Source organism: Protopterus annectens, chromosome 6.part1, assembly GCF_019279795.1.
Source record: "Protopterus annectens isolate FY-2018-M chromosome 6.part1, PAN1.0, whole genome shotgun sequence".
NCBI lineage: Eukaryota > Metazoa > Chordata > Ceratodontiformes > Protopteridae > Protopterus > Protopterus annectens.
The window spans coordinates 447,561,414-447,582,078 of NC_056738.1; positions in this window are offsets into that span (position 1 = coordinate 447,561,414).

A 20,665-nucleotide genomic window follows, 5' to 3' on the forward strand; every position below is an offset into this window, starting at 1 on the left:
CTATGCCTGACAACCTAGTATTAAGGGTAGACATATTTGTTGAACCGTTTCTGAAGGAACAGTTCTGTAAAATATTTACTGTAATAAGAGTAGTGTAATTTTTGTTATTATATATATTAGGCAGACATAAACTTAATACATTATAAAAGTGACAGGTGTATAACTAATGTAAGGATATGGTGCATAAAGTTTACTACTGAGAGAACAGATGATAGGAAGAACGTCTTAGTGATCAGTTCTCAGATCAATAGCCTTTAGGGAACAAATCCAATCAGCACTATAACATCATTGATATATTATTGTCACTGAACTGATATTTTCACAGCTGAAAGAGTGGGTTATTTCGTAAAAGCAGTACAACTGAAAATTTCTGAATTGCAGAAAGATAATGAGTATTTGCAGTACAAGTGGCACAAGAAGGCAGCATAGTCACCTTTGTTATAGGAAGACCAGAAGGTTGTGAGTTTTATTCCCATTCCAGGTGATTGGAGTATTAGGGGGTGCTGCACTCCTGAGTGTACGGTTCTTTGCATGAAATATTAAACCATGTTCTCAGCTGCATGAGTTGGTGTTAGCATGGGCAGAAGTAAAAGAATAAATAGCACAAAACAAATTATTTATGCTACTTTCTGCAGAGTTACACCACCCTTTCATATTTGAAAAAACATGCTGTGCTGCCTCTTCCTCTCTACAAAATAAACACACTCTTTCATCATTTGTTTTATATGGCATAGTTCCCTTTACTGGTAATTTATTTATTACCAGAGCCTTAGGAAATCCTAACACTCTTTTATCTTGGTACTCCATTTTTTCTTACTTTATAGGCTTTAATCACTTCTTTTGGTAAAATTTCCCACAAATTTACGTAATGACATTGTTTCATTACATTGTCATTACATAAATCTGTGGGACGTTTTACCAAAAGAAGTGATTAAAGCCTTGTTTCATTACATTGTAAGACACGGTGGTGCAGCGGTAACATTGTCACCTCACAGCAAGAGGTTCTCCCGTTCGATTCTCGGCTGGAGCACCTTCTGTGTGGAGTCTGCATGTCCTCCCCATGGTCGAGTGGCATTCGAAAGACATACGTAAATGAGCGTGCCTTCGTTGAAGGTTGGGTGTCAGGCTGGTACCTCGGCACTGTAAAAATCTACTGCCAATCATTAGCAGACCGGAGTTCCGCTGCGGTGACCCCTAACCAGAAAAAGCCAGAAGAAGAACAACAACATTTTTCATTACATTATTATACTACATACTTCGAGCTTTTTTATATCATAATTTTTATTTTCCATGTTAGTGTTTTCTTGTCAGTTTTTAATTTCTTCATTAACATATTCTTTTTCTCATGATCTTCCAGAACTTTTTGTTCTTATATTTAAATATTCTTACTATTAATTTCTCACTCTCTTCCTTTACTCAGTTATTACTCTATACAAGTTTAAAGAAGCAGAATAAACAACGGAATTTAGTCACAAAAATCCCCCTTCATCTTTACTCATATAACACACACGTCTTTACAGTGGCACAATTTCCTTTTTCATATTTTCCTGAAATCATATAAGCATTTTACATTTTATATATATATATATATATATATATATATATATATATATATATATATATATATATATATGTGTGTATAAATATAATATATATGTGTGTGTGTGTGTGTGTGTGTATGCGTGTGTGTGTGTGTGCGCGCGCGCGTGTGTGTGTGTGTGTGTGTGTGTGTGTGTGTGTGTGTGTGTGTGTGTGCTGTTTTTCCCACTATTACAGAATTCACCAGATAAACATTTGTCTTGGTCCCCTTCACCCCTTCAATAAACACATTATACCAAATTACGTTTGACGACCTAAACTTCCATGAACATAACTTTATTGACTAATATTTTAATGTATTAATCACAGTGTAAACATCCATATAACCGTTAAGTAGGACAGCGTGACTTTCCGTCCTTACCTGCTCACATATTTCACTTATCAAGCAGTGTCCAATCATTCACTTTCATTTCCCACTTATTGAATTAAATAAGCAGGTTCCTTACCTCCACTTTTACTTATCAAGCAATGTCCAGCTGCTCACTATCATTTCCCAGCTCACTGAAATGAACATCCAACACCAGAGGGGGAACAGAAGAGGGACAAGCCTGCCCCTCTTCTCTGCCCACCATCATGACCAGGCTCCTCCCCCTCCTTCCAACAAAACCTTCCAAAACAAACCTAACCGGACATTACAAAGGTTAAAGCCAAACATCATTCAGTGTGCTCCATCTTCTCTGAAGCAAACTTGATCCTTGTCATCAGCTTCCCAAAGCCCACCATATAAACATCCAAAGCAGTCAGTTACCTAAACAGATGAAATTAAACCAATGATCCTTCACCCATACCAAACTGATACCCTTTCCTTGTATAACATGTGTAATTCAAGCATATCCTCACTTATCCTACTACCAATGGTAGCTTTGTAGTTATTCTGAAAACATTATCTGCCAAGTGTACCACCAAAACACTAAAATCCCAAGACCATCCGAAACAAAGGAAGCCCAACTGCATGCCATCCTACGTAACCGCAACATCCATTCTGCCACCAGAAGGATATAATAAAGACCAAAATGAGATTTCCTTTCTAAAAGATCAATTTAACAATAATCCAACCATTATACCCACTATGTATTATAAAGCAATGCATCTAATAGCATTTGCTGGCCAACAAACCACTCTCTTTAATGACTTCAGTACCTCCATAAAGCCAATACCACCCCCAGATTGTAACCCAATAAACCTCTATTTCCAAGTGCCAACCCTTGCAACAAAATTTATCTTGTCAATAGCCACAGTCTGTCAATCGTCACACTATCAAACTTACCCCAACACTTCAAACATATAAACTACTATCCAAGATTTAGTAAAGTCAAATAACTATCACCTGTGCAACTATACTAATCAGAGCTAAACCCATCCTTTTCTGCCCTTGTCCTAAAATTTCTCCTCTTGGTTTTTTTTTTTATCTCATTACACTTCTCAACTGGTAAATCAAACAATCCATGGCCTGCATCCCCTAGCAACCCCAAAAACACAATGCCTTGCTAAGACCTTCAAACTTCTGCTTAAACAATGGAAACTAATTCCTCACACATCCCCAGCACACACCCATACCTTTCAATGCTCTGTCAAACACTTCACCTAGCCTTAAAAATGGCATCCAGATAACGTACCTCCTTCTGATTGCCTGGCCACTACTGCCACATCCAATGAGGAACAAAGCTAAACTCTCAAAGTATCACAGACCGTCAAGCAACCCATATGGATAGCCTTGCACAGGAACACTACAACGCAATTACCGTACCTACAAAATCCAACACATCGTCACATTGTTGTGACTCCACCCTACCTGCTTTACCCTGCCCCTGACATGCCTACTACTCCCAAACTGCATCAACTCTGATGTACCTTTATGAGCACCTAATAAAGTAAGATTACCTGAGACCTCATTGTCCACCACTCCAACAAACGGAACATCCACCCCAGCAGAATCCATCACCTTTCAAATCCACTTCCTTCAGGCCACCAACTGATGCCCATTCCATGCTCCCCCATCTGCAGCCTCATTGTGATCTGCTAAAGAAAAGGAGACTGGAAATCCTCTGCCCACACACAGATCAAAACTTCTTAATGACAACCTTCCTCATCTGCTAAAAGTTCTTGTTCCTCGAAGCTCTACATCTAAAAAGTCCGCCACACATTCCATGTTAGCAATTTAACTGATATCAATGGTAAATAGAACTGAATCATTATTTCTTAACAGGCCTATTCTATAAATAAAATTATTACCTATAAGTATCCTATGAGCATAATAGTTAACGTTGTTAGTAAGCCATTGGAAAGTGTTCAACCATTCACCGATATTTACCACATTATAAGTGGCAGCATTCCTCAACACGGAGATGGAAGGAAAGACAATAGTCAGGGTAAAGAAAATTAAACATTCCATACCCAACACAACAAATTAATAAGCTTGCAATGACATCCATGCTAAAAGGGGAGGCTTACTTAACATAACCCCTGTAACATTTAGCAAACTTACTACAAGTGTCAGATGAGCAGTGTGCATATGCTACCAGCACTCACTGCCGCAGAAGAAACACTATCTTCATTCAACCACTCATTTTCACAAATAACAAACACACACAGAGCCCTCTTTCATGGCATCCATTTACTAACCACTTTAACTCACTGAAAGGGTGCCATAGTTAGCATTATGCATGTTAAACACCCTTTGCCTGCGAACTTCCCAGGAAACAAATTAGTGCAAACTGGTGAAAATAACATCACTTGTGATCATGAGGGTGCCTGAATGCAAGCACTCTAGTGAAGTCAGTGAAAGACTACCCAGCAATTGCCTGCCTCCCACACTTTTGACTCACAAGGACTCCCCCAACTTTAAGAGCCATGTTAAAAGTGAGACCCTAACTGTGCTATCCTACTAATGCTTGCCTTTCCCTCAACCTCTCAGAGAAAGTGATGGAAAATGAAATACTCCAGCCTTTTTATCTCTCATTTTAAGTTAACTACCTTGCACAGATGATACCAAAAGTATTATCCTTACCAATTCAGGGCCTTCATCCTACGGGCTCTGTAAACCCCCACTTACTCCCACAATCAAAGATGGGAACCAAACCCTGTACCTTATGCCTGTGTGGCAAATTCACTACGCTGTACCTCCCCTTGATGTGTACATTAAGCTAGCTGTCAGATCTGGGAACTAAAAAATCGAGAACCCACCATAAGTTTAAAGGAGAGACCTAAATTATGAGAGAAAATCTGTCCATTCTGCCACATCTGAGCAGAAGCAATGTCTACTTACTGCAACTAGAAGTAAAAGTGCACGCAAGCCATACCTCTCACCCTCCTACATCAACCATCTGGACAAAGCTATAAATAAAATTGATAAAATTGGACAAAGGCCCAAAATAGGGACAATTTTTTTTTTGTGCTCCTACAAACCTGGAGCATTGATAGATAGCCAACACTGCATTAACGTGAATTTTCTGAAGGGCAGGAAATCTGAAACTCTGTCTGTCATCATTCTAACCCCAAACTGCAATGATTTGCCAGTAACTTGACAGCTAACCACAATTTTATGAAAACAGACCAAAATATGAGGCCAACCCCGGACATTCTGTACATATTCCACAACCTCCTAGAGTAAGATATCTGGACAAAGACACAAACTAAAGTGGGACAAAGGCAAACAGGACAAATTTTAATTATTGTTCCCATAAACCCGGAAAGTTGCATATGAAATCACCCTTGTAATTTCACAAACTGTATATTGTTTTCCAAAGAACATTCATATTTCTCGTGCCTGAACTTGCAATTACAAGTAGACTATCACAGAAAATTAACCCATGTGATTAACCATGTTAGTAACAATAGATGTAGCTAATGTAAATCACTGTTAAAGATTACCTTACAGGGAATAATTATTCCCACACACTATTCAAAAACTCATATACATGGAACCTTCCACCTATGCCCGAAGACCACCACATCCACCAGTCCTCGAACAAGCCCAACTATTTGTCTATCAAGTTTCCTCAATCCAACCTAAGTAAGATGTATGGTTAAGCACTGGTATTCCTCCATCCTGACTAAAACTAGCTTTGGAAGATCACAAGATAGCGACGGAGGTGTCCCACCACATGCTGTGAATGCAGCTTTTGCATTAGCATGAATTTCCTGAAGGGTATGTAGTCTGTCATTATTTCAAACTCTAATGATTTGCCACTAATCACCCCCCCTAAAATCTGGAATTTCTTCAAAAATCTATTATGCTAGTTATGTATGCTGCATTCACCTCTCTACTCACCAGAACTGCCATAGTTAAGTGTAGTCACATCTTTATTTTATTTTTTTTTTTTAACCAAATCAGATGACCGAAATGGCAAACCCACATTAAGTACTGCCTCCTGAAACCCTGGACCCTGAATGATTCAGTGACTGTGTTTGCAAAGTAAACACACCCTGAACAAGAACCAAAGCTGCATTTGGACCCACAAAACTTCAAGCCGCCACAGCAGAATCCTACTCTGTACCTTGTATCTGCATGGCTTTTTTTTTTTTCAATATTTAGTGCCTGCTAGTTATGTAATAGTGTGTAATTCTCGGCATGCTTGCCTAGCATCCATGCGGTAAAAGTGAGGGAGGAGATCCTATGGAATGAAGCAAAATCTCCTCAGCTGAAAGACAAATCAATATATAAATTGGACCCTGCTATCCTACCTTTCAACCTCTAAGATCAAGAATTCTGGACAAAGCCAAAAATAAAGAGGGGACAAAGGCCCAAAAAGTAGGGGCACTTTTTAAATATTTCTCTTACAAACTTAGAAAGTTGATACAATAACAGGCTTTCCATGGGCATTAATTTTATGAAATAGATGGAGTCTAAAATCAAATATCTGCCAATATTTTCTGATTTCAGTTCTCAATGAAATGCCAATTATTTGCCAGAAAACTGCAACTTATGAGAAACGGACTAAAATATGACTCAAAATTCTGAACATGCTTTGAAAATCTGGACATTTGCGAGCTATGCCTGTCATAACCCTCCCCCAAGGGCATTTACGCTGCACAGTGCATGCATGCTTGACAGGCACTCTTCACAGGTAACTCGCAACCCATGAAACACAAACTCCCTCAACCACCCTGACAAAAAAGCTGAGACAAAACTCCAGTACAACTGCAACACCACCACTGAGCGAGAAAAAAACACAAACAAAACAGGGATAACAGCCCCAAAATAGGGGCAACCAAAATGTCACCCTCACAAACTTAGAAAACCCAGAGAACCACCAGCCGCATTATCATGAGTCTTCTGAATGAAAGGCAAATGCCCGCCACCACTGTCTCCTCGATCCCCCACACCCCAAACCAAAACATAGATAAAATCCAGACAACCTGCAAACTCACATGCCACAAAAACTTCCCCCATCTATGAACCAGCACCCCAGGAAACAGACCATATTTCCCTGTGCCAGTCTCAAGGCATCACATGCAAGTGTTACAGCTTTCCGTGGTGTAGGATTGTGATGAATATAAGTCAACAACAGAAGAAAATAAATCATAACACTTTTTTTTTTTACTGAATCTTCAAAACTCACATCCAAAGCACTTCTGCTTGTCATAGAAGTGAACAGCCATGACAGCGTTGCACTTCATTTCCACGAATGTGACTAATGCTTATCCCTGACAGTCAAACATATTTAAGAGAAGACCGCAACCAGATGTCTGTGATCCTCTGTGAACACACATCAGCAGAAAACAGTATGAGTAGATGCTGAACAAAACAGCCACACACACACAAAAACACACACACACACACACACACACACACACACACACACACACACACACACACACACACACACACACACACACACACACACACATACACACACACAAAAACAGGAAGCCAAAGAGACGCAGAACTTTTCTGTGAACCATACTGAAAGCCGCACAACTCAGACAACTTCAAGTCAAACTGAATTGTTTTCACTCCATGTGCAATACATATTTGTCCCGGTCCCCGTATTACACACCCCATAATCACAATATAGAGGAGAATATAGATAGTTATATCTATCTATACATGTATACTATACCGGAATTACTCACCCCCACCTCATACCACCATAAACCCAAGGCCTACCCATACCCAAAAATACCTACAGGTCATTTTGGACCTATACAACAATATTAAAACACCTGAATGACCTCCGGCCCCAAAATTACAAAATAATTAAATACACAAGCCAGCCCATGCTCCAGTCATGGATCGAGAGAAGAAAGAACACCAGAACAAAGGGGAGCAAAAAAAAATAATACCATGCATATCATATAACCATTACCCATCTTCTCCTGCCCACTACTAATCCAAGGCCTACCTGACACCAAGGTACCTACTGGTTATCGTGGACATAAGCCTGCCATCTACCAAGTTCACACCAAAATGTGATCCGTTACCCAGTTGCACTTCCATAAAACCTGTTAAGCCCCTCCCTACACTTACCTAATTTCTTCCCAATCATACTATATTCCCATTTAACCCTTTCTTCTGTTACTATCTTAATTACTATTACTATTTCTTCTAACCCCCACCTGAAGATGTCCCTGGACAAATTGGTTTGTTAACAAACCTCATTTTTTCAAGAATACTAATCTATATATTTTCCACAGAAGATTTTCTTTCATTTCTGTTGTCATACCCTCCCATTGCATCATAACTATTCAATTTTTTTCCAAATTTTATCACTAGTGAAGAGCATTCATTGAAAAAATCACTCCCTCAGTTTTCACCAGATCAACTAAACCCTTAGTTTTATCTTTATTCAAGGTCATTCCCATTCACTTTGAACTTCCATTCAGGAAAAAAAGAAAACACTTCCCTCACCCAGATTTTGCTTTAGCAACTAGAAGTCTGTCATCTTAGTATGTCAAAACTACTGGAATCACCACCTGTTTTTGCATCACATATCTAGCATCTTTCATTTTTATAAGTCACTTCACCCACTATTGCATTCATTACCATTGCAAAGAGTATTCCAGTCATGGGGCTTCCTTGTCTTAAACATTTCTTCAGGCATATTTCTGTACTCAGCCTCCCAGTTGCTAATACGCTCACTCTGTTATTTTGATATGCTGACATGCACACATTTCTAATTCTGTTACCTATTCCAGACTTCATATTCATAACGTCCCACAAAACATCATGTCCTACAGTATTAAATGCCTTGTTAATGCCACCTATCATACATTCAACATCCCCCTTTTAACTGCAATATCATCCAGAATTTCTCTTACAACCAGTAACAATCTCCTCTTGTTTATACCATACTTCTATAATCTCTCATTCTTCCTGTCATTTTCCTCTGTATTATTCTCATACAATATGTAATCTGTGTTATTTAGTGTGGCGGGACTCCATTTTTTATTTCATTCATGTTTTAATGTTTTCTCAGTTTCTTTCATGTATTTATTTTTCTGTATCATAATACTTCCTTGCATTATTTTCTAAGTTCTCTAACGTATTTCTATACATTTTCACACACTTCACTTTCTTTCTTACATCACCCCATCATTGGGGAAAATGCACATTTTATACTTGTTTTAGCTTAATCCACCATTCTGACCAGTTGTTATACAAATCCCTCATGCTTATGTTGTCCTTCCATAACTGCAATACTTCCCACTCTCCAGTTTCATCCCATAATTTCTCATTTATTCTTTTTATTTCCAGTCCTATTTTAATATACTTCTTTCTTCTGTTGCATACATCCATATTGTCAAATTATTTGGAAAAAAAACCTGTTACAATTGTATCACCATCTCCTACCTCCAAACGTTCCAGTAATAGAAAATAATCAATTTCAGACCCAAGTGGCCCATCCATAAGTCTATTGAGTTTTGTTCCTCACAGTTAATTTACCAGTTTTGATCACTTTCTGTATTCTTTACATCATTCCCTTTTGTTTTACATTTTCCCCTTAAATCATACTAAAGTTCCCTGCAATTGCAATTTTCCTGTTAACCAATATTTGATGAAACTGATTCTCTCTTTTCTTATTAGGTATGTATGCATACATTGCTATAAATATATTCTCTTCACCTCACATCCACAACAGCTAATCGTCCTACCCTTATCAACATTACATCTACTGTTGTCACTTTTTTACACAACAAAGAAACTTCCTAAGTTCCATACTATATTTCCACCTCACAGTTTTTTCTGTTTGCAGTCTTTCTTTACTTGTTAGGAATCTTACATCCTCAAACAGACTAACATCCATATCACATTTATCATGACATTGCAGTATCCCTATCCTTCTTTTAGTGCTAATAATACTCTTAGTATTTTCTGAAAGTACACTAAAATTATTGCTTTTCCACCATTTTAAGTTTAGGGAAAATATTTTTAAATTTTTATTTTCTTATTTTTACTCTTTCCTCAGCTGAGTATTTTTTCTTGTGTTTATGTACAAATAATTCTTAATCCTGAGAATCACATTTTTCACTGGCTAGAATTTCAACAAAAATATTATTTTCAATCCCTTCTCCTGGCCTCTCTTCTTGCTTACAATCTCTCTGTCCTCATTTTTACCATCCGTATTGTTCTTTTTCTACAGTTTCTTCTTCACCTTTTTCAAATTCTCCCTCAGCCTCTTGTTGTCCTTCCTTGTGTATATTTTCTTCCCTTGCCCCTTATTTTTCATTATTTACTGTTTGCTCTTGACGGACCATCCAAAAGTGTTTCTATTTTTACACATCCTGCATTCAGGCACAGACCTTCTTGCTGTATTTCCTTTCTCACCACAGTAGTTACATTGCACCTTGTTATAATCATTAATTAAATAAGGAAAGTCTTCACAAAAGAAACATGATATAGACAGGTCAGCATAACTTCATGTCCCTCTATGACTAACCACAGAAATAACACTTCGTAAGGGATTCACAATGCTTTTTTCCACATTTCAAAACTGCTTCCAAACTCTGCCCTTCTTTCTGTAAGTTTCTCTCATCTCTAACTTTCACAATATTAGCAACAGTTTCAGACTAACCCTGCATTGCATTTTTTAACAGTGTCTTCTTCCAGTTCATCGATTCTAAAGTGTAAAGTATTTTTTTTTTTTTTGTAGCATTCAAGTTACTACCAGAAAACAAATAATTTTTTTCATGGATAAATCGACTGCTTTTTGTTAGAGTTCCAGAAATGTTATTATCAGTTTTAAATGTTGGGTCATAAAATATCTGTGTCCCAGTATATATAAAACAATTTCTTGACCTTTAAAACATCGAACAGTTACCAAATTGGCCTCTACATAATATTTGTCTGCTATAGTGTCACTTTTGTTCTTATTACCACAGCTGGTCTTGTCTTCTTTTTTTTACTTACAGTTTGTTGCTGCTCTCCTTTTTTGCCTGCTGTCATTGCTGCATATGTTTTAGTTACTGCATTACCTTATGCCACAAAACCAGACACCTTCTCAGTTTGTCGCTGCTTTTCTTTTACATTCTGTCACTGCTGCGTACGTTTTAACTGCTGCAATCTCTGATGCCATATCACCTGGTTCCTTTTCTACATTACCATCCTCAGCACTTCCGAAAAAGTTACCCACCATCTTGTTAATGAAACAGCAGAACTGTTACCTGAATCATCATGCATGATTACTTTTAACAGAGGGTCATTTACAAGACCTCCTGCCGTCAGTTCTCTTATCTGCAACACTTCAACAGACTCCCTTGCTTCAGTCTCCATGGAGACAGCCAAACATTGCTCATTTGTAGCATCCATGACACAGGAATCTGTGTTTACATTCTGAAGCTCCAGATCAAACATATTTTTCCAAATACTCATTTTCCACCCCTAAACTCTCCACAGCTTTTCTCTCCTCCTCCATGCTGCTGCTTCCCTTAGGCCTCTTCCTTGCTGCTGTAGGAGCCCACTGGTGCCATTTAGCTATTCCAAAGAGCAGGGAAACGTCCCCAGTGCCCTGGCCAAATTTGTCTTAGTAGTTGAAATACCACCTTGGGTCCCTGAAAAGGGGCCACTAGCCTAGTGGGATCAACCTGGTCAACAAGGGAGAAATTAACAAATGTGTAATTTGCAGTATGACTTTCAGTCAAGGCTGGATGGAATCTAAGGGGCTTTAACAATGACAAATGAAGATACATACCATTAGAAGAGAAAGCTATACATTTTTTCAGTGGTACAATAGTACTCGTGTTTACCAGCTTTTCACATCCACAATCAAAGACCTTGTGCCAGAGCCATCAGCTTGGGCAAGTAACATATCTGAAACATCTTCACTTACAAGAAAATGGGCTTCTTAGAGTAATACCAGGCTAAAGAGAAAAACAAAATATTTAAGTAACACTCCCCTTCACAGTAGAGCAGTTTTAGTTTAGAGATTCAGAAGAAGATGTTGGGGTCTATGCGTTATTTTTACCCCATATATTTACTATATATCTGGTCTGCTTGCTATGCATCACCTACAGCCCAAGCAGCTCTTCGTGCCTTCATCACCCCTGTGTGCCTGCCACCTTTTTAGTGATATACGCATGTCAGATGTTAGTGTTATAGAGAGGATACAGTATAAGAGCAGCATTTTGAGCTTGGAGGAACTGGTATCTATACTTATATAGAACAACATTCTTATTGTGCAGGTATGGATGTTCAGTGATATGGGCTGAAAGAACTGCATGCATTTACAACTACATTTCTGGGGTATCTTTATGCCCCAGTGATTGGTTGTAGTATTAAATGCATTCACCCTCTGCTATCAGCAGGGATACAGTAGCATTAACAATAATAATAATAATAATAATAATAATAATAATAATAATAATAATAATAATAATGTCCATTTGTTAACCAGGTAGTTACACTGAACAAACAGTCCATTTTCAAGTGTTGGCCCAGGAGCAATGACTGTTTAAGTGACTTACTCAAAGTCACACAGTAGGCATACAGGACTGAGGGAATCAAACCCTGTACCACAAGAACCACAACCTTAACCCTCTGTAACAATTGCCAGATAAAGACATTCCCCTCATTATTCTTAATAGGATGAATGCAAGCCAGAGGGACTAGTCAGTTGTATCTTCCAGGGATGACCATCCACCTCATGGGTTCTTGCTAAACAAGACCTCCAATGCTGGCATTGATGTTTCAGGATTATCTTGTGGGACAGATGGGGAGGAGAGAGTGGTAATGTTTGAGATGAATTTATTGCTCACTATATCATCAGCCTCATATACATAACATTGTTCGCAAACATCTCAGTGCAATGCTGCACCTCTGCTTCTCGAATTATGAAAATAACTAAAAAAGGCCATGTGACTCTCTTTGGTTTGTGTAGCTGTTTTACCTCAAACATGCCTTTGGTAGATTTTATTACAGTGCTCAGTTATTTGATCATTTGAATAATGAGAACTTTATCATTCTGGGAATTACTCTTTTTACTTTTCGATAAAATTCTGTTCCTTTTATTGTAAAGCTTGTTGATATTCTAGTTGCCCCACTGGGGGTTGATTCTGGGGTCTACCCTATACTTCTTCCTGCAGGCTACAGCTGCTTTACATGCTGGTATCATGTGGTGGTGTCCATTTTCACTTTTCAGTGGGATCAACAGGGTTTGGTGGGGATTTGAAGTTTGCCAATGCATCAATTAGGAGTAGGTAGTTTGCTTTAGTGAAATTTCCAAAGTACCTTGGGTGGGAGGGTCTCTCTGGTTTCAGTTTTATTTCAAAGGAGATGACTTTATGGTCAGAGTTAACAAGCTACAATGATACACAAGGGATGGTACAAGATGCTCCCATAATAGTAAGGATAAGATCTAATATTTTGTTCCCCTCACTGCAGTGGTGGTGCTGCGGTAGCGTTGTCGCCTCACAGTAAGACGTTGTCCTGTTCGATTATCAGCTAAAGCGTCTTCTGTGTGGAAACATGCGTGAATGGGCGTACCTTCATTGAAGGTTGTGCGTCAGGGCTGGCAACTCGGCACGTAAAAATCTACTGCCAATCATTAGCGGACCAGAGTTCCACTGTGGCGACCCCTAACCGGGAAAAGCCGAAAGACACAACAACAAGTAGGTACTCAAATTATTCCATGATGTTTGTATGGACAAAGTTCAAACATCACTGTGCTTTTGCACCAGTGGTTTTGTAGGTTTCCTAGTCTGTAGTTGGGTAGCTTAGATCACATAGGAAATGATATTAGGACTAATACTGAGTGATTCCAGTTGTTGCAGATAGGTTTATGGCTGTCTTGCATCACAGAGGGAGTTCTATGGCTAGCTAATATATGTTACTGGACCTTTCTGATTGTAATTTGGACAAGAAGTTTTAGTGCATCATAGTCTTTTACCAGCTTTGATGTGAGTCTGTTCTGGTTGAAGATTGAGATACCGCCATATTTTTCCCCTGCTGTGCACTATCTAAATGTGTGAATGATGTTATGGTCCTGCACAGCCAGGATGTTCTGTTCTGTTTTAAACCTTGTCTCATTCACTAAACTAATATCAACATCCTCCAGGGTGAGAAGGGCTTGTAGGGAATGGAGTTACTTGTTTAGGCTCCTAGTAATGATCAACAACACCTTTGAATTGTTTTGCTTGCTTTGTTATGTTAGTAGGTTTATCAGATTGGCAATGTCTAAAAAACGCATAATGGGGGTGTTGGACAATGACTTTGCCAATGATTGAAACACTAGAAGAGTAGGAGAAGGCCATCTCTGATGAAGCAGCATGGTCTGTCAATCATATCCTCCCAGGCTGACAGATATTGCATCCCCTTGAATGACACTAAAAACTAAGCCAATTATTGAAGTGAATTGTTTTTTGCATATATTGTTGCATCCTCCTTCGAGAAGGAAGAATGCTGCTCAGTGCTAGGCTCATACATGCCTTGGACACATAGTCTGAGAGCTACATCATGTTTCTCTTCATATAGTCCAAGGAGGTATACCTCGAGTCATTAACACCAGTATGAACTATGACAGACTGCATGCAGGATCTGATGGATCTTGGCAAGAGACAAGCAACTAACCATCACTATTTCCTTGCTCAGCCTGGTAAGAGGCACATCTGTAGGTCATACAATGGGGTCACCTATAACAATTATGTTTGGTTGGGTAGATGCCTGCTTTACAGACTCAGCATCCATGCGTTTTGGACTGCTTGTGCTATGTGAGGAAGTAGGCTTAACTTGCTCACTATGCTTTATGCCTGTGTTGCATTTTGGAGGTCTTTGATATGTAGGCAAGTTAATATTTAGATACTCAGCATATGATTGCTTATGTGTATTGAGATGGAATATTTATCAGCTCAGCATATGATGGATCATATAGGATATGTATGCATGGAGTTACTTATAATGGCTTTGGTGACATATGATGTGTGATGTACTGATGGAAACTGTTGATGTCTGAGTTTACTATGTCTGAGATTTTTGCCTCCATGGGCATAATATATATAGATCTCTCTACACTGTGTTATGCTGTTTCAGTAATAGATGATCATCAGACAGCATGAGAATATTCTTATCCTGTTTCAAGATGACCTTCTCAGTCTTACTGTCCATGCAAGTTGTGGGGAAGGGCTGGTCCATGGTTTTGATAGGAATAATTCAGGGGGTACAGGGGTGACTATACCTGCTCAGACTGGTTTATTTAGGATAGTGTTTGGATGGAGTTTGTGAGGAAAAGCCTAATTATTTGGTCAGTGATATACTAACACTCAAGGTTTTTTTTCTTTTTCTTTCTTTCTTTTTTTTTTTGTTCTTGGTGCAGATTATTTGAGCCTCAGACCTCGATTTATAAGGTTGTTTATAATTTGCTGGACTGTTATAGGGAAAAATGCACTTGGACAGACAGCCAGCTTTAGAGCAACTCCAAGGGTGGTAGTGCACTGATTGCAGCTGTTTTTCTTCCCTTTTTGATGAAAAGCCATTTTTCTCAGTTCAGAGCTTTCCACACTTCTTGGAGGTTCAATGAAAAGCAGATCCTGGGTGGACACTGCTCTGGGCAGGTTATTGTTGATAACATAGAAAGGGATCCAATCACATATAGCCAATAGTGGTGCTCTGTAACTTCAGAACCTGTAGCAAATTACTGTTCTCTCAGTCACATGTTTCTGAGCTACAAGTCAATTACCCCGATAGGTTAACATTTCAGAAACTTTAGCTTATACAGTTGGGGCATAGAAAAAATGTAATTAGTGTACAAATAGAAGGCAACAGCAGGGGAGGTTGTACTTTTATCAGTGTTGGATGTAGGGCTGTAACAATGTGGCAGACACAAGAAATGGGAAAATAGTAGCAAATGTAGCAAATATAAAGACACTGGAATGTAGCTTTAAGTAGGCAAATAACAGACTATAAGAATGTACCAGCAAATCTGGACTGTAGACAGCTGAAAACTCACAGACGCACAAATGCTGCAGTAAAAATTACAGTACTGCCACAAATGTAATTAAAACTACAGTCTAAGGCACTAGACCACGCAGAGATTTAACATCAACATGGCTAATGGACAAATGCAGTAATAAATGATTATATTTGGTCAAATCCAGCAGTAGTTCACAGTTCTCCCACAGATGACTGTAACACTAAAGTCCCAGATGAAGTTCAAATAGAAACAGTTAACTTTTACAAGTAATTCTGCTTATGGAAAAATTAGTGCACTATAATGTACAAATGATTACCAGATATTGCAGTAATTTACATTTCCCCACAACAGCAAATGAAGCTACAAGACTAAAATCCCAGAACAAGATAAGAAATGCAAACAGATAATTGTTTGGCTAAATCATAGAAAATGTAGAAGACTACAAAAAAAAAAAAAGCAGTATCATGACACAGCTCAATTGCAATATTCAAGCAGAACTGAAATAAAAAGCTTTTTTTCCTTCACTTTTTGATGAAAAGCTTGTTTCTCATTTCAAGGCTTTACACTTTTCTCAGAGTCTTGAATAAAGGCATAGTGTGATTCATTGCTTACCTTCCCCATACACCTCAGTAATATTTGTTAACCCTAACCCAGCTGTGACACCCCAGCACTGGCCCAGTAATCAAGGAACCTCAATCCTCACCACAAGCAACAGGGGGGGATGTACATGCTGGGAGGATGACAAGTACATACACATTAAAGTGCAGTTTCCCTTAAGAGCACACAGAGACTGCAGTCAGTCTGGGGCTGGTTTCTCCCTCTTTCTCCATATCCCCAGTAAGACTCCCCACTGGCACAGCTAGAGAGTTGAGATCTCAGCTGAGTGGCCAATCCAAGACCTCCAGCACCCTCTCTGTCCAACCAGTGCTTCGTGTCCCACTCCCTGCCCAAGTAGCTGACACACGCACACACACACACACACACACACACACACACACACACACACACACACACTGTTTGAGGTTTAATTTATATACACACACACCTGGGAAAGCCTGGTACAGGTTTACTAGCTATGCCCCCTTCTGGCCAGACTACAAGATAGTTTTCATTGCCATCAGACAGCTCCTTATAAGCTACTTTAAGACCCTTAGCAAAGGGTGTCCAATCTTACTGTGTAGTGTTACTATTAATCCAAATGGTAGTTAGTCCAAGAGCAAGGCTATTAGGAGTGGCTCACAGTGTCACCAGATAAATATACAAGTACTCCCAGAACTTACATATGTCTCACAGATATCAACCAAAATGACAGGTTTAAATATATTTGATAATAAATAATAAAAGAACAAGAAAATACTCAGTAAACAATCACAGTAACTTCAGAGTTCAAAATCACAGGAAATATTTAAAACAATATTGCAGGACAGTCTTAAATAAATAAAGAAAACATCTAAATTAAGTTCAGCTTTATTCCTGACTATATCTAAAGAAATTACTGTACTCTATTTAACTTACTTACATAACTTACTTACATAGCCAGGCAAGACAGATGTGGTGAGTGGGTTTTCCTAGCTGATGCTGCCAGGTCAAAGACAAAATACAAAATGCACAGTCACTCTCTGAGAGAGCTCTTAAATTAATATCTCAAATATTGCTGCTGGGATACTTGCAGGATGACATCACTTTTGTCATCTGATTATCAGTTCCCAGCTAAACTCCCACTGCTAGAAACTACCAGCATTTAGCATCTCCCTGTGAAAACACATAAATGAGGGCCTTCTTAGATCTTTTGTCAATTTGTAGAAGTTGTAAAATAAGTTGCATTCCTCCACATCTAAAGACACTAGAAAAACTTCTAGTTCTACACATTGTGTCTGTTACCACACAGAAACTTAGAGATAACATATTTTGTTTATGGCCCAGCTATAAAGTAACTTAATCTCAGCCATTCTTCTGAAGTTTTACAAGTTAATCTCCTGTGTTTCAGTCTCCCCTGTTAAACAGTTACAATAGTGTATATAAAAAACATCTCTTCAGCACACATCTATACAATATGACATACAGTTCTAATGCATTTGTAACACAGCATATGAATCATGTTGCTATTCACAAATGACACACGGCCACTTACAAAATTTCAGACAGCTGTGCTGGCAGTATCTGCCTCTGGCACACTTCTATATAAATCATATTCGCAAATGGCATATAATGATTTACAAAATTCCAGATAGCTCAGCTGGCAGTAGCTCCTTTTGTTATATTTCTCCCCCCCAAAACTCAAGCTAGTTTTTCAAGTGACCCTTGAGAAACACTGCTTGAGTGGGTTGAGCCTATCTGGGAATACCTTACCCCAGTCTCTGTCTTGAGAGCCCATCTGCATTGGCACTACTAATCCCACTGTGGTGCTTTGCTGTCATATCATATGCCTACGACCCTAGGCTCCAACTTAGTAATTTGGTATTTTGCTGGCTGGCTCGATGTAGCCATAGAACCCCCCCCCCCCCAGACTCCTCCTGCCTTGTACTTCAAATACTTAGCACCAGGGCCTCCGTATCATGGTACTGTTTCATCATGTTAACATGGTACAGCTTGTGCCCCTGCCTCAGCCTAGCAGTTCTGCCATGCAGTTAACATCACTGACTTTCCTTACCACTTTAAAGAGTCCCTCCCATGCTGCATGCAGCTTGTTGTGTCTGGCAGGAATGAGAATGATAACCTGCTGCCCCACAGCATAGTCTCTAGCACGAGCATTCCTGTCATACCAGACCCTTTTCTGCTGTTGGGCTTTTGCCAGGTACTCCTGGGCCAAGACCATGAACTCCCTGAGCCTTGTCCTGAGATTTAGGACATATAACACAACAAACTCCTTGTGGAATTTACACTCACCCTCCCACTCATCTCAAATCAAACCTAGAGGTCCCCTCATCTTATGCCGATACAGTAACGTGAAGGGTGAAAAACATGTGGATTCCTAAGAAACCTCTATGTAAGCAAACAGCAGATGGGGCAAATATTTGTCCCACTCCCTCTTGAACTTGTCTGCAAATGCACGTAGCATGGTCTAGAGTGTAGAGTTTAACCTCTCAATAAGACCATTAGTCTGGAGATGGTAGGGGGTATTTTTTAGGTGTTTCACCCAACAGTACTTCCACAGAGAAGCCAGCAGGTTTGACATGAACTTGTCACCTCTGTCAGTCAGTATTTCTTTCAGGAAACCTACCCTGCTGAAAATATCTAACAAAGCATTTGCCACATGTTCTGCCTCAATGGAGGATAAGGCCACTGCTTCAGGGTATCTGACAGCATAATCTACTACCACTAGGATATACTTTTTCCTTGTAGAACTTGGGGTACTCAGCGGCCCCACAATATCCATAGCTACCCTCTGAAATGGCTCCTCAATCACAAAGGCATCAAATGAGCTTTGACCTTGTCCCCTGCCTTGCCTACCTTTCGGCACTGCTCACAGGTCCTGCAGTACCCTATTACATCTCTGGAAATTCCAGGCCAATAAAAGTTCTGCATGATATGTCTCTTGGTACACTTTATGGCCATATGATCTACAAAGGGAATACCCTGGGCTACGGTTAGAAGTGCCAGATGGCAGGCTCTGGGCACTACTAACTGCTGTATTCTTTCACCCTCTAGCCTTCCCTCAGAGGTCCACTCTCTATACAGTAACTCTTTGTCCCCATATACAGATTCCCATTTCCCTTGTGAATCAGGTGCCTCACTAGCTACCTCCTTCAGTCCTTGTAATGTAGGGTCTAAAAGCTGAGCCTGTTTCAGCTCCCTCTTTGTAACCCTTCCCAGCTCCCCTTCCACAGGAAGTCTGGTATTCTCTGACAGCGGTGCCTTACTGTCAGCTTGGGTACTACTACTCACCTCTGCCCTTGCAGTCACTCTGTCCATATGAGCATCAGTACCCACAAGCAGCTGTAGCTCACCTTCAGTCTCACTGCTACAGGCTAGCTCCCTTCCTGAAGTAACCACCTCATCAGTCCTGGCTTCAAGTATGTGGCCTGTCTAGATCACCCCTAGGATACCAGAACCACATGCTTGTCTCAATGCCTGACTGCATGTCACTGCATGCACACAAGGTACTGCATTATCAAAATCATTCCCTATCAGGACATCTGCAGGGATATCCTCAAATACTCCTACTTTCTGTCTTCCTTTTCTACCCTCCAAGTCAAGGTGAACCCTAGCCAAAGGTATTTGGAATTGTGTCCCTCCTAAAGCTCTGACAAGTGTAGACTGCTCAAGCAAGTATTGCTCCTATTTAACTATTGCAGGCTTCACAATAGTGAGGTCAGAGGCTGTCTCTCTCTTAGCTGTGGCTTGTGGCCCATTTACTAAGGTAGGATATAACCCTTTGTGGTAGTTTTGTACCCTTGCTGTCTCCAGACAACTTACTGCTGGCATTCTGTCATTCCCACTTACTGGCTTTCCCACCTTGCCTCTGTGGACATCTATATGCTACATGGACCCAGTAGTTGCATTTAAACCTTGGTCCTGGATGTGTACCTGGACTAGTGGCTTCCCCTGCCACTGGTGGACTCTGTTGGGGCAGTCTAGGCTGCCTAGCATGCATTCCCTTAGACCCATGAGCAGCACTGTGTATCCCTTTCCTGTGCAATGATGCCCTGCTTGCTAGGTATAGGTCTCCCTTCTTCCCCAACTCATCTGCAGTATAGCATTGCCTATCTGCTAACCAGATTCTC